Source organism: Bombina bombina, chromosome 3, assembly GCF_027579735.1.
Source record: "Bombina bombina isolate aBomBom1 chromosome 3, aBomBom1.pri, whole genome shotgun sequence".
NCBI lineage: Eukaryota > Metazoa > Chordata > Amphibia > Anura > Bombinatoridae > Bombina > Bombina bombina.
Window position 1 is genome coordinate 606,801,686 of NC_069501.1, and position 6,111 is coordinate 606,807,796.

The following is a 6,111-nucleotide window of genomic DNA, read 5'->3' on the forward strand; positions in this document are numbered from 1 at the left end:
CCCAAGGTTCTTTCTGCACAAGTGGGTAGAAATACATCAGACCCATCCATCACATATGGTTGTGTGAAGCCACTCATTAGAAAGAAAAAAAAACACACTTTCCTCTTCGAGGGGATCTAATGGTCTTTTATAATATCATGTGATCTAACAATCTGACAATGAAATAACTAAATAAAATATCTAAACTGAAGAATGCAGTTTGGAGCTTACGCTAGAATTTTTGGAGCTATGACTTATTGGCCTCCTGTATCTGGCTAGCTATGCTTTATCTATCATTTTCATGTACCTTTAAGAAAAAAAAAAGCACAGGTTCAAGCATATATATGATGCTAAATAAAAATGCGGAAGGAAAGGCAAAAGGAAACAGACGCCAAGATTACGAGTCTTGCATTAGGGTGAAAAAGCAGCATTGAGAGGTCCCAACGCTGCTTTTTTCCTAATGCTGGTATTACGAGTCTGGCAGGTACAGGTGTACCGCTCACTTTTTTTCCGCGACTCGAGCATACCGCAAATCCCCTAACGTCAATTGCGTATCCTATCTTTTCAATGGGACTTGCCTAACGCCGGTATTACGAGTCTTGGAAAAAGTGAGCGGTACACCCTCTCCTGTCAAGACTTGTACCGCATTTAAAAGTCAGTAGTTAAGAGTTTTATGGGCTAAAGCCGTAACATAAAACTCATAACTAAAGTGCTAAAAAGTACACTAACACCCATAAACTACCTATTAACTCCTAAACCGAGGCCCCCCCCCACATCGCAAACACTTAAATACATTTTTTAACCCCTAATCTGCCGACCGGACATCGCCGCCACTTCAATAAATATATTAACCCCTAAACCACCGCACTCCCGCCTCGCAAACATTAGTTAAATTTTATTAACCCCTAATCTGCCATCCCTAACATCGCCGACACCTACCTACATTTATTAACCCCTAATCTGCCGCCCCCAGCGTCGCCACAACTATATTAAATGTATTAACCCCTAAACCTAAGTCTAACCCTAACCCTAACATCCCCCTAACTTAAATATAATTTAAAATAATCTAAATAAGATTACTACAATTAACTAAATTATTCCTATTTAAAACTAAATACTTACCTATAAAATAAACCCTAAGATAGCTACAATATAACTAATAATTACATTGTAGCTATCTCAGGGTTTATTTTTATTTTACAGGCAACTTTGTATTTATTTGAACTAGGTACAATAGTTATTAAATAGTTATTAACTATTTAATAACTACCTAGCTAAAATAAATACAAATTTACCTGTAAAATAAAACCTAACCTAAATTACAATTACACCTAACACTACAACTATAATTAAATTAAAAAAAACACCCACTAAATTACAGAAAATAATTACAATTTTTTTAAACTAATTACACCTAATCTAATCCCCCTAATAAAATAAAAAAGCCCCCAAAAATAATAAAAATCCCTACCCTATACTAAATTACAAATAGCCCTTAAAAGGGCTTTTTGCGGGGCATTGCCCCAAAGTAATCAGCTCTTTTACCTGTAAAAAAAAAGACAATACCCCCCCAACATTAAAACCCACCACCCACACACCCAACCCTACTCTAAAACCCACCCAATCCCCCCTTAATAAAACCTAACACTAACCCCTTGAAGATCACCCTACCTTGAGACGTCTTCACCCAACTGGGCAGAAGTCCTCAACAAAGCCGGGCAGAAGTGGTCCTCCAGATGGCCAGAAGTCTTCATCCTATCTGGGAAGAAGAGGTCATCTAGACGGCCAGAAGTCTTCATCCAGGTGGCATCTTCTATCTTCATCCATCCGGAGAGGAGCGGGTTCATCTTCAAGACATCAGACGCGGAGCATCCTCTTCTTTCCGATGACTAACACTAAATGACGGTACCTTTAAGTGACGTCATCCAAGATGGCGTCCCTTCAATTCCGATTGACTGATAGAATTCTATCAGCCAATCGGAATTAAGGTAGAAAAAATTATATTAGCTGATCCAATCAGCCAATAGGATTGAGCTCACATTCTATTGGCTGTTCCAATCAGCCAATAGAATGCGAGCTCAATCCTATTGGCTGATTGGATCAGCCAATAGGATTTTTTCAACCTTAATTCCGATTGGCTGATAAAATTCTATCAGCCAATCGGAATTGAAGGGACGCCATCTTGGATGACGTCACTTAAAGGTACCATCATTTAGTGTTAGTCGTCGGAAAGAGGAGGATGCTCCGCGTCGGATGTCTTGAAGATGGACCCGCTCCGCTCCGGATGGATGAAGATAGAAGATGCCGTCTGGATGAAGACTTCTGGCCACCTGGAGGACCTCTTCTTCCCGGATAGGATGAAGACTTCTGGCCGTATGGAGGACCACTTCTGCCCGGCTTCGATGAGGACTTCTGTCCGGTTGGGTGAAGACGTCTCAAGGTAGGGTGATCTTCAAGGGGTTAGTGTTAGGTTTTATTAAGGAGGATTGGGTGGGGTTTAGAGTAGGGTTGGGTGTGTGGGTGGTGGGTTTTAATGTTGGGGGGGTATTGTCTTTTTTTTTACAGGTAAAAGAGCTGATTACTTAGGGGGAATGCCCCGCAAAAAGCCCTTTTAAGGGCTATTTGCAATTTAGTATAGAGTAGGGATTTTTATTATTTTGGGGGGCTTTTTTATTTTATTAGGGGGATTAGATTAGGTGTAATTAGTTTAAAAAAATTGTAATTATTTTATTATTTTCTGTAATTTAGTGTTTTTTTTCGTAATTTAGATAATTGTATTTAATTGTAGTTAGTGTAGGGAATTAATTTAATTATAGTGGTAGTGTTAGGTGTAATTGTAACTTAGGTTAGGTTTTATTTTACAGGTAAATTTGTATTTATTTTAGCTAGGTAGTTATTAAATAGTTAATAACTATTTAATAACTATTCTACCTAGTTAAAATAAATACAAACTTGCCTGTAAAATAAAAATAAACCCTAAGATAGCTACAATGTAACTATTAGTTAAATTGTAGCTATCTTAGGGTTTATTTTATAGGTATTTAGTTTTAAATAGGAATTATTTAGTTAATTGTAGTAATTTCATTTAGATTTATTTAAATTATATTTAATTTAGGGGGGGTTAGGTTTAGACTTAGGTTTAGGGGTTAATAACTTTATTATAGTGGCGGCGACCTTGGGGCGGCAGATTAGGGGTTAATAAATTTAGGTAGGTTGTGGCGACATTGGGGGCTAATAAATATAATGTAGGTGTCGGTGATGTTTGGGTCAGCAGATTAGGGGTTCATACATATAATGTAGGTGGTGGCGGTGTCTGGAGAGGCAGATTAGGGGTTAATAATATAAAGTAGGTTGTGGCGATGTTAGGGACGGCAGATTAGGGGTTAATAAGTGTAAGATTAGGGGTGTTTAGACTCTGGGTTCATGTTAGGGTGTTAGGTGTAGACATAAAAAGTATTTCCCCATAGGAATCAATGGGGCTGCGTTAAGAGCTTTACGCTGCTTTTTTGCAGGTGTTAACTTTTTTTCAGCCGGCTCAGCTCCATTGATCCCTATGGGGAAATCGTGCACGTTTTACCTGCTTACCGATAACGTAAGCAACGCTGGTATTGAGGTGAGATGTGGAGCTAAATTTTGCTCTCCGCTCAATTTTTTGCGGCTAACGCTGGGTTTGTAAAAACCAGTAATACCAGCATTGTCTTGTGAGCGGTGAGAAAAAAAGGCTCGTTAACACCGCACAGCTTACCGACAAAAACTCGTAATCTAGTTGAGAGAATTTAACATAAAAAATATCAGTCAGTTCAAATTATGAGGAATAAAGAGAGATAGGGGCAAAGAACTGTGAAAAGAAAGACACAAGGGGCCCGATTTATCTATAAGTCTCTGGGTTTGTGAGATTCTATAAGAAATTTCGCCTGCACTATGGCCCAGATTACGAGTTTTGCATTAGAGGCTATGCGGTGCTAATGAGCAGTTTTGTCTCACCGCTCACTTACCTGCAGTGCTGGTATTACGGGTTTTCAGAAACCCGTCGTTAAAAGAGAAGAAGTGAGCGTTGAGCAAAATTTTTCTCATTACCGCACTCCAATACTAGCGCTGCTTAAGTCAGCGGTGAACTGGTCGTACGTGCTCGTGCATGATTTCCCCATAGGAATCAACGGGGAGAGCCGGCTGAGAAAATGTCTAACACCTGCAAAAAAGCTGCGTAAAACTCCTTAACACAGCCCCATTGATTCCTATGGGGAAACAAAATTTATGTCTACACCTAACACCCTAACATGAACCCGAGTCTAAACACCTCTAATCTTACACTTATTAACCCCTAATCTGCCACTCCGGACACCGCCGCCACCTACATTATATGTATTAACCCCTAATCTGCTGCTCCCAACATCGCCGACACCTACATACTATTTATTAACCCCTAATCTGTCGCCCCCAATGTCGCCGCAACCTACCTACTATTTATTAACCCCTAATCTGCCGCCACTATATTAAATTTATTAACCCCTAAACCTAAATTTAACCCTAACCCTAACCCCCACTAATTGAAATATAATTTAAATAAATCTAAATAAATATTCCTATCATTAACTAATTTATTCCTATTTAAAACTAAATACTTACCTATAAAATAAACCCTAAACTAGATACAATATAACTTGGATGAAGACGTTTCCCGGTAAGTCAATCTTCAGGGGGTTAGTGTTAGGTTTTTTTAAGGGTGTATTGGGTGGGTTTTATTTTTAGGTTAGGGACTTTGGGCCTGCAAAAGAGCTAACTGCCATTTTAAGGGCAATGCCCATCCAAATGCCATTTTCAGGGCAATGGGGAGCTTAGGTTTTTTTAGATAGTATTTTATTTGGAGGGTTGGTTGTGTGGGTGGTGGGTTTTACTGTTGGGGGGGTTGTTTGCATTTTTTTTCAGGTAAAAGAGCTGATAACTTTGGGGCAATGCCCCGCAAAAGGCCCTTTTTTTATTTTAATAGGGCTATTAGATTAGGTGTAATTAGTTTAAACATCTTTAATTTGTTATTTTACAGGTACTTTTGTATTTATTTTAGCTAGGTAGTTATTAAATAGTTAATAACTATTTAATAACTATTCTACCTAAAAATAAACCCTAAGCTAGCTACAATGTAACTATTAGTTATATTGTAGCTATCTTAGGGTTTATTTTACAGGTAAGTATTTAGTTTTAAATAGGAATAATTTAGTTAATGACAGTAATTTTATTTAGATTTATTGTAATTATATTTAAGTTAGGGGGTGTTAGGGTTAGGGTTAGACTTAGGTTTAGGGGTTAGTAACTTTAATATAGTGGTAGCGATATTGGGGTCGGCAGATTAGAGGTTAATAAATAGTATGTAGGTGTCAGCAATGTTGGGGGCAGCAGATTAGGAGTTAATACATATAATGTAGGTGGCGGCGGTGTCCGGAGCGGCAGATTAGGGGTTACAATTTTTATTATAGTGTTTGCGATGCGGGAGGGGTTAATTGGTATTTTATGGGTGTTAGTGTACTTTTTAGCACTTTAGTTATGAGTTTTATGTTACGGCGTTGTACCATAAAACTCTTAACTACTGACTTTTAAATGCGTTAGGACCCTTGACGGGGTAGGGTGTACTGCTCACTTTTTGGCCTCCCAGGACAGACTCGTAATATCAGCGCTATGGAAGTCCCATAGAAAAAAGACTTTACGAAATTTACGTAAGTCGTTTTGCGGTAAGGCCAAAGAAGTGTGCGGTCACCCTAAACCTTCAAGACTTGTAATAGCAGCGGTAGTAAAAAAACAGTGTTAGGACCTCTTAACACTGCTTTTTTACCCTAACGCACAACTCGTAATCTAGCCGTATGTTTTTATCTTGAGAATATTGAATCTTGCAAATGGGTGATCCCTACATTTAATTATATGAAAGAGAGGCATACATTAAAAAATTGTTCACAAAAAATATTGTAAAAATTGTATGAAATGAATAAATGAATTATTGAAATAAAAAAAGACAGTAAAACTGTATTAAAATTACACTGGAAAAACTGTTAATGCACACACTGTAGCAATCCTAGTAAAACTACACTGTACCTGCATAAAAAATTTCTTTTAAGTAAAAAATTCAGTGTATTGTTTTCTTTA